We start from the raw sequence: 21309 nt of genomic DNA, 5'->3' as shown, positions 1-21309 counted from the left end.
CAAGTCTGACACGGCCTGAAAATACGCTTCCAGAAGGAAGGCTCTGGCTCGCATGGAGTCAGGGACCGCCCCGATGAATTCTACGTGCTGGTTTGGCATCAATGTGGACTTTTTTGTTTATTAACAGGCCTGGATCCTGGCAGGTGGAACATACCAGATGGAGGATCCTCTGCACCTGCTCCCGAGACCTGCCCTTGATGAGCCAGTGGTTGAAATACCAGAAAATCTGGACCCCTCAATGTCTCAAGTAAGCCGCCACTAGCACCATGCATTTTGTGAACACCCTTGGGGACGAAAACAGGCCAAAGGGCAGTGCCATGAATTAAAAATGGCGCCTGCCCACTATGAAGCGGAGGAAACACCTGTGACCCGGGAATACGGAAATGTAGAAATAAGCATCCCGTAAATCGAGAGCGGCGTACCAGTCTCATGGATCTAGGGAGGGGATGATGGAAGCCAGGGAAATCATGCAAAACTTCAACTTCTTGAGAGACTGGTTGATGCGATGCAGTTCTAGGATGGGTCTGAGGCCTCCTTTTGCTTTCAGAATTAGGAAGTACCAGGAGTAGAACCCCTTTCCATTCATATCCCAAGGGACCTCTTCTACTGCCCCCAGGTGCAAAAGGTTTTCAAACTTCCTGAACAAGGAATTGCTCACAAGAAGGGTCCCTGAAGAGGGAAGGGGGGGTGAGAAGGAGGGGTGGCTGAAAATTGCAGGGTATAGCCCCAAGGTACTATGTCCAGTACCCAGCGGTCTGAGGTGACCTACAACCAGTCCGAACAGTAGGGGTGAAAGCGGTTGAGGAAAAGGATCTGCAGATCCAGGGATTTGGCTGGGGCATCACTCTCAAGCGTGCCATCATAATGAGTGCTTCTGGCCTCCTGATTGTTTTGCCAGGCCAGGCTGCACAGGTGAGCGGGAGGTAGAACGGTGGTGACGACTAAATCCAGTATCTGTGTCCCTTCTTCTAGGAGACCCCAGACGAGGCTGCCATGGCCTCAGCGGCGGAGGCAGCCAGAACTGCTTAAGCATTGACTACGGTGTGTGCATACTCAGCAAGAAAGGGTGGCTCTGGTTTCTTTCACCCCATGCAGCCTCACATCTGTTTGGTCAGAGAATAGACCGTTCCCATAGAATGGGAGGTCTTGGATGGACACTACCAACCTGGCAGCTGAGTCCGCTGCATCCCATGCCATTTGCAGGGAACACTGGGCTGTTGTGGTGACTTCCTGCACCAGAGTATCAAACTCTTGGGCGAAATCCTGTGGGATATACTCCTTAAACTTACGGAGGGAGTCCCATAAATTAAAGTTGTAATGGCCCAAGAGGGCCTGATGGTTTGCCACCTGAAACTGTAAACTGGAGGTGTAATCAATCTTCCTCCCAAACAAGTCCAGTCATTTGGCCTCATTATATTTCAGGGTCAAGCCGGAACGTCCCTGTTTTTCTTTCTCATTGGCTGCTGAGACCACCAGCGAGCCGGAGAAAGTGGGTGGGTGAGTATACAAGTATTCAAAACTTTTGGCCAAGACAAAGTATTTCTTCTCGGCCCATTTTGAGGTGGGAGGGATGGAGCAGGGGGTTTGCCAGATGGACTTGGCAATTTTGAGGACCCCGTCATGCACCAGTAGTGTGACGCGAGTCGGGCTAGAGGCTGAAAGGACATTGAATAGGGTGTCGATCGGCTCAGCAATCTCCTCCACTTCCAGGCCCAAGTTCTCGTCCACCCAACAAAGCAGAGCCTGGTGGTGGTCCTTAAAGTGATCTGGCAGACTGGACCTGGAGAGGCCTGTGACTGCCTCATCTGGGGACAAAGATGAGGACTGTACCACAGGCGAGGACCCCAGGTCCTCCATCTCTGCAGGAAAGGGAAGCTTAGGAGTGGGCACAGCCTCCTCAGTCTCGGCTTCCAGGCATGCCTCTTGTACCAAGCCCAGTGCTGTCGGTGCTGGCAGCTGCTGCTCCAAGGCTGCGGCCGACGAGTGGCGCGAAGGGGGCATAGCCATGACCGGAATTCCCCCTGCATTCCAACAAGGCCAGTGCATGGGTCACTGACCTGGCTGCCACTGACCTGGCACTGCGGTCTTGGTCATCCAGTCACGCCGTTGAGGTCTAGGCAAGAGGCTAAACTGTCCTTCAGTGCCAGAGGAACCGCCTTCCGGAGACCACAGAGGGGCCATGGATACCTGGATCTGCCTAGAGACCACAGATAATGGTGCCCGGTACGAGGGGACCGGTGACTGGGAGACCAGTGTCAGGGGGACTGGAGGTGGGATAGAGAATGCTCCCATGGGGGAGGCGACCTGGATCAACATCGAGATGGCGACCAGCGGGAAGGTGATCAGTACCAGTAGTAAGGGGACTGGCACCTCCCTCTAGGCAATCCACATTAAGATGACGGGGACCGCGATCTTGGTGCCAGCAATCAATGGCGAGTCCCAGACTATCTCGGCAGTGGCTCCGGTGATCGGCATCACAGAGGTGGAGACAGTGGAGATGGCGCGACGGGAAATGGTGCTGGGCAGAGCTCAGTGCCGGGCGTGCACTTCACACTGATGCCAAGATGCTCGGCAAATCCTGTCGAGATGGTTTGGAGGTCGAACAGAGGGCGGACTCTGTGAGGAGAGCCGGAAGTCAAATATCCCACTCTTTCTGTATGCGGAGCCAAAAGTTTTTACAGATACGGCACTTGTCTTTTACCTATGTCTCCTCCAAGCACTTGAGACAGCTCCTGTGGGGGTCACTAACAGGTATAGGCCTGTTACAATCAGTGCAGGGCTTGAACCCCAGAGACTCGGGCAAAGTCCCCAATGCGACTCTAACTACTAAGATCACTTAACAGGTACTTAACGCTAAATACTGAAGAATCAACTATATACAAGGCCCTACGGCACGAAGTCCAAAGACGAAAAATGGTTAGCCCTTGCAAAGCAAGAAAGGCACTCCGACTAACCATCACGGGCGGTAAAAAGGAACTGAGAGGACGTAAAACCGGTGGCACCTGATATACCAGCGCATGAGCGTGACACTTAAGGGGGTGCCACAGCCAGCCCTACAGATACCGCTAAAGCAAAAATCTCAGATGACCGCGCATGTGGGTGCACACACACCTAGAATGGAATCGACATGAGCAAGCACTCAAAGAAGAACTAACTTTTCACATAACTGGAACTAAGCTACCTATGGAATTACTTTGGATAATGCTGGGTTTACCATCTGATGGGAGTTATCCCATGAAAAAATGAGACAGCAATTACTCATTTGTAAGCATTAGCATTAGCAAGACATGCACTAGTCACATAACAGAAGAGAAAGAAACCCCCACGCACAGTTTTAGGCCCTCATAATGGAAAAGATAATGCGCACATTAAAAGACAAGACCATCCAACTTTACGTGCGCTGGCTTTCTGTGCTGGTTTATGAAGAATCTGACACTTCTGGAGTTGCCTCTAAGCTGGATAAGTACAAAGCTGTATAAACATTGCTTTTTCCACCCAAGTCAAACATACTCTCTCATCTACTTATCTATGTAACTCAGCAGTAATGTATAGCTTCCCCAAGAGGAATTTTATTTTTCACTGAAATGTATGAACACAGCCCAGAGCCTAAGATTCTGTAATAAGAGACCTCTGTTGTACCTGTTTTAGGTGATGGACAATTGCTTGCATTTTTTAAAGACTAAAGGCTGGGCGGTAGAACTGAGGCCCTGTCTTTCACATGGCAGTTCAGAATACTAACCACAAGGCCCTGTGGGAACACATGAATGTTGTATTCCCTCATGTGCCGACTGTTTGGTTAGATCATTATAACATCTAAATGCAATAGGTATGGCTGTTTTTCAAACCTCTTCCCCATTTCTCTGCTGGAATTAAATATGTTGTTGTCCGAAAGATTGACTCTTCTTGTTTGATTGCACTCAAAGGCTGTCACTTTCTTACTGTTGGTGAGCTTTATTACTAAAGCCTGGGAGATGAGAAGCACATTATTCTGCCTTCTCACATTCACCTTACTATCTGCTGATCTTATTCCAATCCAATTCATCTGAAAAGCTGAGTATTAATTTGTTAACAGTTCATGTTGCTACAGTAGTGTTTCCCAAATTTGGGACACCATTTGTTCAGGGAAAGCCCCTGGCGGGCCGGGCCAGTTTGTTTATCTGCCGTGTCTGCAGGTTTGGCCAACCGTGGCTCCCCCTGGCGACGGTTAGCTGCTGCAGGCCAATGGGGGCTGCGGGAAGTGGCAGCCAGTATGTCCCTTGGCCCGCACCGCTTCCCGCAGCCGCCACTGGCCTGCAGTGGCGAACCGTGGCCAGTGGGAGCCGCGATCAGCCGAACCTGCGGACGCGGCAGGTAAACAAACCGGCCCAGCCCGCCAAGGGCTTTCCCTAAGCAAGTGACGTCCCAAGTTTGGGCAACACTGTGCTAGAGTATAAAAGAGGAAGTCCTGCAATGCTTTCCTCATCCTGTGACATCTGCTTAGACGAGCAAACGAAATCTGTTAGAATGTTCTTACGAGAGCTACATCTGTGCAGCTGTAACCATCACATCTGGTCCATGCTACAGTCACAAAAAACATGTAACCCTTTTAGTGCCGATTTATTGGTACTGGTAGCGTTCCCCCAGGGCAAAACTCCTGAAACATTAGCAATAAGAAAATAATACTATTTAACATTTATGTACCAGTAAAGGTCCATTTCCTCATTAAACACACACAATTGTCGTGGGTCTGACCTCTCATACCATTTCTTCAGATTGCTACCTATCAGATTAGCACCTCACTCTACTTCAACACCAAGAATTGCAGATTTTTTCCTGGTGGAAACAGGCAAAAAACCTCACCTAAAATGGACTGTCATCTGCTGAGCCAGTCATTAATTTGGTTCCAAATCTGCAACAGTTTTGTATACACAGATGGACTAGGGTATGCTGGATGAAGTTAGGAATAACTATATAGATTCACAGCATCCAAGGCCAGAAGGGACCCTTGTGATCATCTAGTCCAGTGGTCCCCAACCTTTCTGTGGGAAGAGCATATTCCTATCCCCAGAAGACTGTGGGGGGCGCCAGACGCCCCGCTGCCTAGAAGCGGCAGTGGCAAGAAGCGTCGCTGCTGAAATGCCGCCGAGAAACGGCAATGCTTCCCGGCAACATTTTGGTGGGCGGTTCTGTGGCAGCCGTGGTTCTCCGGCGGCCCGGTGTCCTGCGGGCATACACAACTGCCCCAGCGGGCGCTATTGTGCCCACAGGCAGCGCGTTGGGGACACCTGATCTAGTCTGACCTCCTGTATAATACAAGCCATAGAACTTCCCCCTTCCCCAATTCTATAACATGTATTTTAGCAAAACATCCTTGATAAAGGGCTCAGAAGCATATACTTTAGCAGTGAGAAGTTGCACTGCTAGACATATAATGTACCGTTAGGACTGTAGGCCTTGCTAGAGCCACAGACATAACTAAAAGTATGAACAAGAGTAGGTTAGAATATTAACACACCAGGTATCTGCTAACCAAGTAAGCACATTCCAGACTGGAAAGAATGGTACAAAAACACACAGATCTCTCCAGTAACTACATAAACACACGCCTAAGAGATGGTACAAAAACACACCAACTCCTCAAAACGATAAGGAGGAGATTACCAGATAATGGATGAGGATCATAGAATCATAGAATATCAGGGTTGGAAGGGACCTCAGGAGGTCATCTAGTCCAACCCTCTGCTCAAAGCAGGACCAATCCCCAATTAAATCATCCCAGCCAGGGCTTTGTCAAGCCTGACCTTAAAAACTTCTAAGGAAGGAGATTCCACCACCTCCCTAGGTAACGCATTCCAGTGTTTCACCACCCTACTAGTGAAAAAAATTTTCCTAATATCCAACCTAAACCTCCCCCACTGCAACTTGAGACAATTACTCCTTGTCCTGTCCTCTTCTACCACTGAGAATAGTCTAGAACCATCCTCTCTGGAACCACCTCTCAGGTAGTTGAAAGCAGCTATCAAATCCCCCCTCATTCTTCTCTTCTGCAGACTAAACAATCCCAGTTCCCTCAGCCTCTCCTCATAAGTCATGTGTTCCAGACCCCTAATCATTTTTGTTGCCCTTCGCTGGACTCTCTCCAATTTATCCACATCCTTCTTGTAGTGTGGGGCCCAAAACTGGACACAGTACTCCAGATGAGGCCTCACCAATGTCGAATAGAGGGGGACGATCACGTCCCTCGATCTGCTCGCTATGCCCCTACTTATACATGTTTTCTCTTAACTAGCAGGTACAAGGTATAAGGGAGGTAACTAACAACATCTGGAGTGACAAGATGGGTGAGGTAATTATCTGTTATTGGACCAACTTCTGTTGGTAAGAGAGACAAGCTTTCAAGCTTACACCAAATTCTTCTTCAGATCTGGGAAACTAACTCAAAGTGTCACTGTTAAATACGAGGTTTGAACAGATGGCTTAGCGTAAGTAGTTAACACATTTCAATGGACCATTCTGGGGCCAACAAAGCTACAACAACATTGCATACAACATCTAGAGCGTAATGTGGAACTTGTCTGTATCAATGTATAAAAGGAGAAGTCATAGGAGGCACACCTTTGTGCAAGGCTAAGGAACAGCATCATGTTATGTTGATTGAGTTGATACCTTGTTGCGGGCATACATGGGTTAGTGTATCTGTAGCTCCTATGGTGCACTAGGACCGTGCTTTGTCGACAATAAACCTGACCGAGTGCCTTCGCCACGGAACCAAGCCTATGGTCTTTCTTATGAACAACACTGAGGTCTGCTGAATCCACACTGTGCACTTCTGCTAGTGCAGTCGACACCGGAGCTCCAAGAACAGCAACACTAGCAGCATTAATAATGCTGCAACATCAGCAACACTAACAACAGGACATATTACACAGTGTTCATATTCTAACAGGAGCACAGGACTCTGAGAAGAGGGAGTTGCAAATTTATCTATTGCTCCAAAGAACTAGAGTTTTATTACATGTTTCTGAAATCACTGATATTAAAGCAGGTGGGTTTTTTTCTAAGATAACACCAAACAACCAGTTGGTCCTTCAGCTGAGAGGCCTGGATGTATAGGCAAGCAAAGGAAGGCTCAATTCCTCATTAAGCAGTGACTGAACTGTTCTAAAGCAAGTCTTCATTTAAATAATTTGGTTCATACACATGCTTAGAAGTGGTTAGCAAATGCTAATCTCAAACTAGACGCTAATGATTCTCAAATGTTATGTAACTGTTACGAATTACATTTCTATAAGCAGTTGGAATGCTCCTCAAATGTTCAAGAAATTCATTAAGCTTTGCCTATTCCAAGCAGAAAGGAATGGTATGGAAAAATGCAAGGAAGGAGAGTGGGGCAAGGAAACAAGGGGAGTAACTAATCGGGAAGTTTGAGGGGAGCACAGATAGTGAGGGGAAGGGAAAGTATAGGAAGAGAAGAGTAATGTAAGCTGGCACAGAGCTGTACACATCTACAACGTGAGTACAATTTGATGTAGAAAGTAAGTACAATACAATTAAAGGGTTCAGAGAGAGCAGGAGTCAAGTGGCAGGAAAGGAAGGTTGTTTTAGCAATGGCATTCTGGATAAACTGCAAACAGGGAGAGGGGAAGAAAAAGGGATGAATTTGCAGTAATTAAGGCTCCAGTATAGCAAAACATATAAACATGTTTAAAATGCACTCTGATCCAGGATAGCACTTAAAGTTAAATACAGACTTAACTCCCACTGACTCTGGTTAAACACATGCTTAAGTCCTTTGGGCTCTTCAGTCTAAGCAAGATCCAGAGGCTGGAATCTGAAGCTAGACAAGCTGGAAAGGCAATTTTTTTTAAACAATGTGGGTAATTAAGCATTGGAACAGGTTGTGATGGAGTCTCCATCGCTGCCAATTTTTAAATCAAGACTGGATGTTTTTCTATAAGATCTGCTCTAGTTCAAAGAGGAATTGATTCAGGGCAGTCCTATGGCCTCTGTTACGCAGGAGGTCAGCTCGTCCCTCCTGACCTTGTAATTTATGAATCAGGACCCAAGGCAGGACAGTATCAAGGTACGGACCAAAATTCTGGCAGTCAGAACAGGGAGTACAGAGCAGGCTTTAGAGACAGCAGAATGGAGGAGCTAATAAAGGCTGGCAGCAGCCTGGATGTGGGCATGGGAGGGGATACGAAGAAAGAGAGCAGAGTCAAAGGTGACACCAAATTTGTAGAAAACTGGGTGATGTGGACACTTGTGGAGTTAAACAGTAATCAGGAAGGGAATGGAGGGAGGAGAGAAACCCCACACCCCTTTCACTGTCTCATCTCTTTCATCAGTGAGAAGAGAGTTTTAACCCCACGGTGCAGTGCCAAGAGAAGAGACTCAACATTGGCTCTGAACTCTCTTCCTTTTGGGAGTTTAAATTAAGCTCTTAGGGCACTTTGAAAATTCTGAGGCTTATTTCTTAAATGTGTGCTGTCTTTAATTGTGCTTTGGCTCAACTCACAGGGCTGATGTGTCTGTTAATATATAGTATCATTTCATTCTGAGATGGGCGTGCTTTGCAGCAAGAATGCTTTGTAGTAGAAGGTTCACTCGTTCCCTAAGAAACCCCCAAAGAGAAATTCCACAACAGGAGAAAGGCTGCATTCACTTTTTCCAGCAGGTCTGGAGCCAATATATAGTCTTATGGCTTTTAAAATATTATGTGAGGTTTTTAAAGAAGTTAAACCAAAATGGCTTTACCATCAACAGACAGGAAGAATGGGAAAATAATTTGTTTAAAATAGGAAGATGGCTTCATAATAGAAACTGGAACGAACACTAGGAGCGGTTTGTCTCTCTCTACGTGCCAGAAAAACTGAACCCAGCCAATAAGGATGGAAATATCCATACAAAAAAGAAGAGGTGATGGGGAAGGTCTCAGCACTACTGAAGGGAGATCAGCATACCAGAAAGTCACCCAGCACCTACACAGCCATTCACTAACATCTTTTTCCTGTTCAACATAAAAAGTCAGGTCTTCAGCAGGTGTCAACCAGTGCTGCTTCACTGAAATCAGTGGCACTATGCCCATTTGCATCAATGAAGGATGTAGCTTAGATGCTTATTTCACATCACATCCTGTTAAAAGTTCAGTCACTGCATTTTCTCTACAGCCCTTTTTCACCATTATTTGTCCATTGGCCATTTCTTGGAGAACAACGTTTTATCAAGCCTCCCATTCCCAGGTTTCTTCTAGGAGGCTTGAAATGTTTCTTCTAGGAGGCTTGAACTGATTTGTTTTAACTTTTTTTTTTTTTAAACACAGTTGTTTCTTTCAGAAAGCAACAGCCAGGTCAGCTAATGAGAAAGAAAGTTATTTAATCACCTTACCTTCATCTAAGAGCACTACAGAAACACGCAGCCAGAACTCAAAGCTAAAATTTTGCCAACAGTGCTGTGTAGTTAAATGCCTGATGCCCAGCTAACTTGGCAGAAGGACCTCACTGCAAAATCCATCTGAAAGTGATACCAGAGCTGTCTGCTCATACAGTCAGATTCCTCACAGAGCCCCCAGTTTAACACTGTTTGCACTGGAGATGAAATAGTGGAATCTGCTTTTCAATACAGTATTTCCCTTTCCCCCACCCACACACGCAAAAATATAACCAGAAATCGCAGCACTATGCCTTTCCCCAATTGTGTAACTTTTCTTCATCATGGAGCATAAGGGAACTAAATGGTGTTTGGCTAAAAATCATTTGAAATACAATTCTTTTTAACCTATTTCTTATTACCACCTCAAAATACTGAGTGAATTTTTGAAGTCTAATATATTTGCTTAATAAATTCTGATTGCTCTTTCACTTCATTCACCATGCAACACTCAAACACACAAGGCAGTTTCTAATCAGCTCAATTTTCCAGCGTTCATGCATTAGCACAACAATAACATTTTGAGCCAAATATTGTAGGACAATGTCTTAATCTCAGCAAAAAGTTGCTTTCATTTGACCAATAAAGATATTGAAATTTTTTTTAATGTTAGAGACTGGGAAATCATATCTCCACAAAGCATAGCATTCTGGTCTAATCAGCCATAATCACAGAGGGACTGATCCCATCACATGGCTTTTTCCACTACAGCTCTTCACAGTGGTTCTAAAAGTTTCTCCACTAAATGGAGAGCTAACAGCACCCACACTACAAGACCTACATCACTTTTTCCTACCCATTTAGTTACATTGGTCAATACCAGGTTTACAATGGTGCCAGGCCCACACTCAGAAGAGGCCCCAGCACCCGAACCATTGTCCCTCTCCTCCACTCCACCCAGAGGCCCCATCCCCACTCAGTCTCTTCCCCCTGAGATCCCACTTGCTCCTCTCCGCAGCCTCCACCCCGTGTGATCATCTGGTGGGGCCTAGGGGAGGAAGAGGTCAAGTGGGGATGGGGCCTCAGGGCAGAGCACAGGCAGAGCAGGGGCCATGGTACCGGTGCCGGGGCCCACAAAAGATTAATCCAGCTCGGACATTGGTACAACCCCCAATTTAGCCTCCCTGTAAGGATACAGCCACACCAGTATAAAAGTATTTACCATCCACTATTTATAGAAATAAACTATAGCAGTGATGCCCAAACTCTTCCTGTTGCGCCCACCCCCACCCCCCCAATGGAATCTGTCCACCCCTCACCTCCATTACTACACAGTTGCTCAGCAGAGAAGCTTGGGCTGGGGGCTGAACTGGGGGTGGAGGAGGAGCTGGGGATAGAGGTAGAGCTGGCCTGGAAGTGGAGAGGGAAGGAAGGCAGAGCTGGGTTGGGAGCGGAGCAGGGAGTGGAGTTGAGCTGTGGCTGGAATGGACCTATGGCTGGGGCCAGAGCAGGGCTAGGTGGCGCTTCCTCCCCATCCCCCATGAGGACTGGCTTAGGCTATGCCACATGCCCCCCCCCCCCAAACATTTCTCCACACCCCCCATGGAGGTATGCCCCACAGTTTGGGAACCACTGAACTTTAGCTACATGAATACCGGTACAACTGTGTCCATACTGGAGAGTTGCAACAATTTAACTAAATTAGTTTTACTAGGCCTAAATTTATAGTACTGTTCATCACCCCCCAGCCCCACATCAGTTCCTCTGCCTTTCTCTCTTTTGTACCCTTTTAAATGGATGTGAAAGGCGACAGGGAAGCTTGAGCAGGGTAGCGAGCAATGCCATAAAGGAAGGGAAATTCTGTGAACAACTACAGTAGAGAAAGCCATGTGATGGCCTTCATTTCTGCACTAAAATTGCTTGTTAAAGAGACACTAACAATTTGAAGTCTAGCCACTTAAAAAACCCTAAAAGTAGTTTCAAGGTACAACACTTGTGTCTGAGTCCACTGCCAATTTCTGCTTCGAATCAACTGACTATAAGCACAACACATAGCACATTATAGTGTACGGAGTGTACATCACCTTTCATTCATATACATAATATACAAAAAGAAAGCCAGGACACTCAGATTCAAGGCTCCACATGACAACAGTTACAAAGGACTTGTCTATATTGCAAAATTACATTGTATTAGAACATGTGTTAACGCACTTTCAGGGTAGAGATAAAGCTATCATCAAGAAGCCAGGTACTCCACAGCAGAATGGGAAAAATTCTGCAGCAAGCACCCTTATAGTTGTGCAGCAATATCACTGTATTCCATCTGTGACAGGGTGTGCATACCCTGCTCTGGACAAGGGGGGGTTAACCCCACGCTATGGGTGGCGGAAGTCCTGCCCCTCAGACCGTGCTGGGCATGCTCCAACTACTGGCTCAGTATAAAAGGAAGTAGCCCAGCTTATTCTAGGCTGACTGCTGAAGAGGAAGGACCTTCAGTGGAGGCTCCAGCTGAAGCACCATCACAGCCTTTGATTGTAGAAACTGGAGACCCTGGAGAGCCAGATTGGAGGGCTGCGGCCAATGGAGCTGCAGGGACTCACCCGTGCTGAGGAGCCCGGGAACCCCAATGCTCAATGGACTTACAGTGCCTGGAAACGCAGTAGGAAGTGACCTAGGCAGGGTGTGTGAGTGGTACCTCCCACCCGAGTAAGGTCAGTGTGTTTCAGTGGGAGTCCCTGCTGACCCAGTGGCAGACCATTCTGCCACTGTCAGGGCCCTGGGTCGAGGCCTGGTAGAGTTGGATGGGCCTGGGCTTCCCTACCTGGGCCATCACCCCCCTGGTGGCGGCTTCTTCCTTTTCCTTAGATACTGGCCATTGTCCTGTGCCTGAAGGCGGTTATATTGACTCTTGCCCCGAACGCAAGGGCTGACAGAACTGACTCTAGCCACTTTCTGCCTAGAGCAGTAGTCACCAACCAGTTGATCATGATCTCCCAGTTGATCGCGATCTCTGGCGGTGTACTGCTAAAGCAGACTCCCTGGCCCTGTGCCACTCCTGGAAGTGGGCAGTGCGGCCCTGAGGGCAGGGAGACAGCGGTCTCCCTCTGCGTGCTGCTCCTGCCTGCACAGCTCCCATTGGCCAGGAGAACCGCGGGAGCGGTGCTTGCAGAGAGGGCCAGAGCCACGTGTTCCCCGCAGCCTACAGGGGCGCTTTGCCACCTTCTGGGGGTGGTGTGGGGAGCCTGTCTTGCCTCGCTGCGTCTGCCACTGACCAGGAGCTGCCAGAGGTAAGTGCTGCCTGGTGGGAGCCAGCACCTCATACCACCTCCTGCACCCCAACACTCTGCCCCAGCCCTGACCCTCATCCCAGAGCCAGCACTTCGTGCCCACACCTTGCACTCGACAGTCTGCCCCAGCACAGAGACTCGACAGTCTGCCTCTTGCACCCAAACTCCCTCCTAGAGCTTGCACCCCTCGCCCACTCCTGCATCCCTACGCCCTGCTTCGGGCTCAGCCCAGAGCCCCCTCCCACACTGTGAACCCCTGAGCCCCAACCCAGAGCCCACACCACACCCAACCCCCTACCCCAGCCCAGTGAAAGTGAGTTAGGGTGTGGGAGAGTGAGCGATAGAGAGAGGGGAGGATGAAGTGAGTGGGGCAGGGCCTCGGGGAAGGGGCAGGGCCTCGGGGAAGGGGCGAGGTGTAAAAAGGTTGAAGACCACTGGCCTAGAGGCTGTCGGGGAGACTGTAACAGCAGTGGTATCACAACCCCACCCCAAAAGGGGGACAGGGTGTGCATACCTATTGACACCATCTCTAGAAAGATGAAACCCTTCATTCCCATCCTCCTACAACTACAAAAATCACACCGCTATGGCTCATGATTAGGATTAGTCAATGATTATTTTCAACCATGATTATTTCTAAGAATAGGTTTTTTTATTCTGTTCTGTAGCCAGCCCAGATTCACTCCCCATGCCTCAGATCCTGCAATGTTATCCAGGCAGCAAGTGAGAAAGGCAAAGAGGAGACTGTATCCAGTTTCAGTAACTGGGTCAGACCAATGGTCCATCTAGAACAATATTCTCTTTGGACAATGGACAGTGCCAGATACTTCAAAGGGAGTGAACAGGACAGAACAATTTATTAAGTGATTCATCCCCTGCCATCCAGTTCCTGGACAGTCAAATCTGCCAGTCAAATATTTAGGGAATATGACTGAGAGCACGGCATTGAATCCCTGACCATCTTGGCTAATAGCCATTGATGGACCTATCCTCCATCAACTTCTCTCATTCTTTCTTGAATCCTTATACTTTTCGCCTTCACAACATCCCCGGCAACGAGTTCCACAGGTTGGCTGGGCATTCAGGGCCATTCCTACCCATGAGCAAAGTACGCAGCTGCGTAGGGCATCAGGAAATTTGGAGCATCACATTTTCCTGGTGCCCTGCGCAGCTGCATGCTGCTCCAGCCCCTGCCCCGCCTCTTCCCCATGGCCCCCGCCCCTGCTCTGCCCCCACTCTACCCCTTCTCCAAAGCCTCTTGCCAGCCCTGCCCCCACTCCCCTAAGGACTACAGCAGGGCTGGGCCTGCACTCACTGGTGGTGGGAAGTGCAGCAACCCAACCGGCGGCCCAGGCCCCACACACACACCCCCTGCAGGGGGGCTGTGTAGGGCCCCAAAATAGCTAGGGACGACCCTATGTGCATTGTGTGAAGAAGTACTTCCTTATGTTTTAAACCTACTGCCTATTAATTTCATCAGGTGTCCCCTGGTTCTTGTGTTTATGTAAAGGGGTAAATAACACTTATTCACTTTCTCCACACTATTCATGATTTTATAGACCTCTATCATATCCCACCATGGCTTTAGTCATCTCTTTCTTAAGCAGAACAGTCCTGCTCTTTTTTTTTTACTCCCCTCTCCTCAGGATGAATGCTGTTCCATACTCAGATTTTTTTGCCCTTCTCTATACTCTTTCCAGTTCTAATACATCTCTTCTGAGATTGGGTATTCAAAACTGCATGCAGCATTCAAGGTACGGGTGTACCAGGGATTTATACAGTGGCATTATATTTTCTGTGTTATTATCTAACTGTTTCCTAATGGTTCCTAACAGTCTGTTAGCTTTTGACTGCCACTGCACATTGAGCGGATGTTTTCAGAGACCTTTTCCTCCTCCCGGCTCCATGGACTCCAGCTCTGGCTCCCTGCTGCCAGACTCACAAGACAGTGCACGAAGCATGCACTCTTACCCAACTCACTGCCCCTTGTGAGGAAAGCAACAGAGCAAGAGGCAGCTGCAGGCAGACAGAAACCAAAATGCCAAGCACCCAACTAAATAAGGTCTGGGAATATACACTCGATGAAAATTGGGGGGGGGGGGGGAAGAGCTGCTCATTCAGTGGGCACCATTCCCCTGACTCATGCACAAGATGACCTAAGGAAAAAATAGTATGTGATCAAAAACATACATGAACAAGGTTGCATAGGTAATGCCAGAATTAAGATTACCTATCTTCTGAATCCTTGATTTTTGCAATCTCATACATTCCTTTAGCAGTTTCTTTTGCAGGCAATTGTATAGAATTTGTTCATTAAGAAGGAACAGTATTCACCTTTGAACTTCTCTCAAAAAAAGGAGCAGAAAACATTTTTTCAGTTGCATAAAACAATTGAACATAAACCTAGCATTTGGGATGTGCATATGAAAAGTGAATCTCTGATGGAATGCATTGTGAAATCCATTAATTAGGGCTTCTCTGCATGGAGTCCAGCTTCTACTGTAGAACCACAGACCTTTTACGCATGCTTCCAGGTAGACTGTTAATGTAACAGAATGCTGTCCTTTCACCCCAGACCCAAGTATGTTTTTCCACACTGTTAACCTTAACTTTGCCCCAAGAAAGACATGGTGCTCTTTGACTATGACTTGTTATGGAATTGTAACCTTACCTGTGGGTTTCCTAGGCTTCAAGCTTTTCTCTAAACCCTAATGCTCTTGAGGTAATGTTCCCTCATAGTACTGATGTTTGTCAATTTTTTGTTTAAGGAATTACTTTATTTTCTTAAGAGATCTAAAGGTTTGCTAGAGAGGAGCTCTGTTCCTGCAGACCCTGAGATGCCCACAAGAGGGAAGCACCCATTCAGCAGACTTTAGGTGTTCCACAGCAATGAATGGAAATGCTCCCTTGGTCTGTTAGCTACCAAGTCTCCTGCTAACTGTGTCTCCTACCCATCATTCCATGGAGAAGAGCCCTCATGCTGCAGACCTCCAATGGCCCACAAATAGGGGCCCACTCTTGTGAACTTCTATAGGTCCTATCACACAGACCCTGAGTTGCACAGTAGTGCAGCTTCCCTTCTATTGGCTTCATACTGTCTGCAGGGCTGAGGCTCACCTGGAAAGGTCAGCTGGCAAGAGGCTTGGGAGTCAGCAGAAGTGGGGGGTGGGAGAAGCTGCCTCCACCACACTGAGGGAAGTACAGTGAAAGATGAACCCTTTCCCTGCTCCACTGGGTTGCTTCCTCCTGCCCCCAGTCTCTGTTGAGGGGGTCCAGAAAGTGAAAATTCCCTCCCACACAACCTTGGAAGGTTCTTCAGTCACCTGACAATCAAAGTCCCTTGGGAAGCTCATTGAGGACCCTAATATCGCTCTCATTAGGAAGCTCCAGGGCAAGTCCTACGAGACTCCAGGCCCAGGCGCCAGTTGGCCCTAGGAAAGGCTAGTTGGCATCCTAATAGCCACTACCCAAGCCTTTTTGGGGTCCCCAGAACAGCCTAAGTAGGTTTGTCAGCCCCTCAGTCTCTCAATAAGCCAAAATAGCCAAGGAAATAACAAGACTTAGTCTCATAGACTTTAAGGCCAAGAGGGGACCATCATGATCATCTAGTCTGACCTCCTGCACATCGCAGGCCACAGAACCTGAACCACCCACTCCTGTAATAGACCCCTAACCTCTGGCTTAGTTACTGAAGTCCTCAAATCATGGTTTAAAGGCTTCAAGTTACAAAGAATCTGCCATTTACAGGAGTTTAAACCTGCAAGTGACCCATGCCCCATGTTGCAGAGGAAGGCGAAACCCCCCCAGGCCTCTGCCAATCTGACTTAGGGGAAAATTCCTTCCCGAACCCACATATGGTGATCAGTTAGACCCTGAGCATGTGGGCAAAACCCATCAGGTTGGGATTACATACTTGTGGGTGATGCTCGACAAAACATCTCCGGTATGAGGGGGTGAGTTCCCAATCAACCTCCCAAAACTGATAAGGGTCAACACAACCTCCCAGACATACTGCAAGAATCAATAAGGGTTTGCAAAATGCCTTGAAATCCTTGGCTGAAAGGACCTGAAGCCAGGGAGCTTACCCTGACATCTTTCGAAAGATACATTACACATCCGAAATTGTATGTTCTGTGCAACATAAATACACAGAGGCCAGTCTGTCCAACAAAATTCACTCTAAGAAAACATTTTCCCATATACTGTTTCTAGTGTACTTTGTAAATGTTTATTTTGTGCATGAAAGCATGCACTCCTCGCACTTTCATTCATCACTGCATGCTCTAAAAAAGTCAGCAATGCTTAACATAACTTAAACAAAATAACTTTGTGTTGCTATGTGCCATTAATCATTCAGCAAAGCAATCCAATTCAAGCAGGTCACTACTTTTCTGATCTTTGTTAATTTAAAAGCAGATTCCAAGTTATTTCCTTGCTAAAAATGTTTTAACCTTCAGAAGACCATCTGTATCATTTCCAAAGATGTAACAGCCAGATCATTGCTGCCACTTCCAGTGTCTTCCCAGGAACAGTATCTGCTGAACAACAGAAGCCACCTCACAAAAGTACCTGGATAAATTTGCCTCTTGCTAAGGCTCATTTGTAGCTAATTCTAAAAACGCTGCAGGTCCTGCACTATATTTAAGCTTGGCAGGATTCGATTTAAATGCACTGATGTCAGTAAATGTTAATTTCAGCTGACACACTGAAATCGACAAAAAACATATCCATTGGGGAGTGGGTGGAAGTGCAGCCTCCCCCACACACCCCTGAAGCCCTGCTGCCACAGCCTCACTCACCAGCCAGGAGTAAAGTAGCCATCCTCAGGCCGGAGCTGTTCAGTAGCAGGGTGGCCTCACCTGCGGCCGGGGGCTTGTCCTTGCAGCCCTGGTTGTGGCGGTGTGCTCCACCAGACCAGGACCGCAGGATTCCCCTGAACCTTGTGCCCCAGTGTCTTGGGCACCTCAGCCATAAAGGGAGCTCCTGAAGTCTCGTTACCAGTGCCACAGCTAACCCTAACCTCAACCCTTCCCATCTTCCTTTTTTAATTTCCCGCAGCTATAAAAATAGAAATTGTTAAAAATTAAAAAATAAACACATAAGTTAATCAACAAAACTGCAAAAAATAAGAACAGAATTCTGCCAGCAAAACTATATTTCCTGTTCTCACATGACCCTCTTGTGAAAAAGGATAGATTGCTACCTGACAGCTTTTTAAACCCAAGGGTGAACTTCTAAAGGTTGGGATTAAATACTATCCTAACAGCTTGAATCTCCAAGATCGGGCCAGAAACCTCATGAAAACACTCTTTTGCTCCCATGAGAACATTTTTATTCTGTGAATTATAGTACTGCATAGAGACCCCAACCCATGGCAAGACCCTGCTGCACTACTCCCTATGTACACACAGTGAGAGCCCCTGGAGAGCTAACAGTCTAAGTAGACAAGACAGACAAAGGCAAAAACCCAAGACTCACCTCTGTCATGACATCCAGCCTGCTGATAAAGGCTACAGAGGTGACAAGCTGTGCCTATTCTTTCTCCTTTCCTTTCCCTACTCTCTTCTTCCTATCCTCTAACCACAATGAAATAAAAATACCAACGTCCACATAACACTGGGCCAATTCTTCACCCCCTCATTTCCCTGTATGTTGTATCCCCATCCTCTACCCTTTGTCTGTTTGTCCGAAGGGATCACGTCTCTGCTGTGTTTGTACATCACCCAGCCCAACTAGTGCTATTATAATACAAAATAACTTTGTGTTGCTATGTGCCATTAATCATTCAGCAAAGCAATCCAATTCAAGCAGGTCACTACTTTTCTGATCTTTGTTAATTTAAAAGCAGATTCCAAGTTATTTCCTTGCTAAAAATGTTTTAACCTTCAGAAGACCATCTGTATCATTTCCAAAGATGTAACAGCCAGATCATTGCTGATGTAACAGTAAAAGGTGGAAGAAGAGGATAATATACTTTCCTATTTTACAACTGGAGGAATGAGGAACAAAGAGGTTAAGTGTCTTGCCCACGGTTACCCAATTAATCTGTAGCAGAGCTCAAATCTCCCAAATCCCAGTCCAGTGCCCTAACTTCAGGGCCAGCCCTCCTTATCTGGGGTATGCGGGCACTTCCAGTTTCAGGCCCAGAGTACACAGAAATAAAGACCATCAGTAAAATCTTCATCCAAACACTTCAGAACTTTCTAAAATAGCATGGGTTTGGTCCTAGAGATGGGTGAAGGCCCACAAATGTGGGGCTGGGGTGTCAAATTCAATGATTTACCCATTCAATGATTTACCAATGACAGACAGACAGACACACACACACACACGCAAAGGTTCTCAAACTTCATTGCACCGCGACCCCCTTCTGACAACAAAAATTACTACACGACTCCAGGAGAGGGGACAGAAGCCTGAGCCCGCCCAAGCCAAAGCCTGAACCCCACTGTCCTGGGCAGAGGGGCCAAACCCAAAGCCCAAGGGCTTCAGCCTGAGGAAGGGGGCCTGTAACCTGAGCCTCGCTACTCAAGGCTGAAGCCCTTGGGCTTCAGCTTCGGCCCCAGGCAGTGGGGCTCCAGCTTTGACTTTGGCCCTGAGCCCCAGAAATCTAACGCCAGCCCTGGTGACCCCATTAAAATGGGGTCGTGACCCACTTTGGGGTTCCGACCCACAGTTTGAGAACTACTGGACTGTCTTAAAAAAAATAAAAGGTATCCAGCAGAATGACACACCCTCTTTCCTGGTTAGACATTAGGAAAATATTTCGTCCTGGATAGTTAGACAATGGAACTGTTTGCCAAGTGAGGCTTCTGAGCCCCAGACACCAGTGGTGTGAAAACACCTATCATTTCAGAGCTCCATCCAGCAGAACCAAGACACCTTCTTCCTAAGGATGCACAGCCCACAAGCACTCCCACACCATGTGCCAGCAGCTGAGGGGACAGGTGGTTTCAACCCAAAAATAACTACCATAAAACAGCTGGAACTTACATCCATGCCTTACAACCATCCCGATGTGTAGAAAGAATAGTAAATATGGCAGACAACCAGCTTGGCTTAACAGTGAAATCCTTGCTGATCTTAAACACAAAAAAGAAGCTTACAAGAAGTGGAATATTGGACAAATGACGAGGGAGGAGTATAAAAATATTGCTCACGCATGCAGGAGTGAAATCAGGAAGGCCAAATCATACTTGGAGTTCCAGCTAGCAAGAGATGTTAAGAGTAACGAGAAGGGTTTCTTCAGGTATGTTAGCAACAAGAAGGAAGTCAAGAAAAGTGTGGGCCCCTTACTGAATGGGGGAGGCAACCTAGTGACAGAGAATGTGGAAAAAGCTTAATGTACTCAATGCTTTTTTTGCCTCTGTCTTGACAAACAAGGTCAGCTCCCAGACTACTGCACTGGGCAGCACAGCATGGGGAGGAGGTGACCAGCCCTCTGTGGAGAAAGAAGTGGTTCAGGACTATTTAGAAAAGCTGGACGAGCACAAGTCCATGGGGTCAGATGCGCTACATCCGAGAGTGCTAAAGGAGTTGTTTCAGAGTAGCAGCTGTGTTAGTCTGTATCCGCAAAAAGAAAAGGAATACTTGTGGCACCTTAAAGCAGTGGTCTCCAAACTTTTTGGCTCACGCACCCGCATGCTGAAGACCGGAAGACCTGCCACAGATGCGTCACCGAAGGAAGAAGACCAGAAGACCAGCCGCAAGTGCGCTGCCAATGGAAGAAGAACGGAAGACTTACTGCAGGTGAGCCGCCGAAGGGGAACACCAGCTGTGGGCCTGTAGAGCTGCCAACAAAGAAAAAAATGGCAGAGTGCCGTCTGGCAGTGCTCCTGGTGCCACGCACCCCCTGGGATCATCTCACACACCCCAGTTTGGAGACCCCTGCCTTAGAGACTAACAAATTTATTTGAGGATAAGCTTTTGTGAGATACATCCAATGAAGTGAGCTGTAGCTCACGAAAGCTTATGCTCAAATAAATTTGTTAGTCTCTAAGGTGCCACAAGTACTCCTTTTCTTTTTTTCTAAAGGAGTTGGCGGTTGTGATTGCAGAGACATTGGCCATTATCTTTGAAAACTCATGGGGATCGTGGGAGGTCCCGGACAACTGGAAAAAGGCTAATGTAGTGCCCATCTTTAAAAAAGGGAAAAAGGAGGATCCGGGGAACTACAGACAGCCTCACCTCAGTCCCTGGAAAAATCATGGAGCAGGTCCTCAAGGAATCAATTCTGAAGCACTTAGAGGAGAGGAAAGTGATCAGGAACAGTCAGCATGCATTTACCAAGGGCAAGTCATGCCTGACTAAACTAATTGCCTTCTATGACAAGATAACAAGCTCTGGTCTCCCACAGTATTCTTGCTAGCAATGGACTATAAGGTGGATAGATTGTCAGGCTCAACGGGTAGTGATCAATGGCTCCATGTCTAGTTGGCCGCCGGTATCAAGTGGAGCACCTCAAGGGTCGGTCCTGGGGCCAGTTTTGTTCAATATCTTCATAAATGATCTGAAGGATGGTGTGCATTGCACCCTCAGCAAGTTTGCAGATGACACTAAACTGGGAGGAGATGTAGATACGCTGGAGGGTAGGGATAGGATACAGAGGGACCTAGACAAATTAGAGGATTGGGCCAAAAGAAATCTGATGAGGTTCAACAAGGACAAGTGC

General features: G+C 47.4%; 1 protein-coding gene across 6 annotated transcripts in view; it reads right to left on the bottom strand.

Moving 5' to 3' along the window:
- ATF6 (activating transcription factor 6) overlaps positions 1–21309 on the bottom strand; it is a 408864-nt gene that overhangs the window by 345580 nt on the left and 41975 nt on the right. The window lies entirely within an intron of this gene.

The sequence above is a fragment of the Lepidochelys kempii genome, chromosome 8 (genome assembly GCF_965140285.1).
Source record: "Lepidochelys kempii isolate rLepKem1 chromosome 8, rLepKem1.hap1, whole genome shotgun sequence".
Taxonomy (NCBI): domain Eukaryota; kingdom Metazoa; phylum Chordata; order Testudines; family Cheloniidae; genus Lepidochelys; species Lepidochelys kempii.
This window is presented reverse-complemented; position numbering and strand designations above follow the sequence as displayed.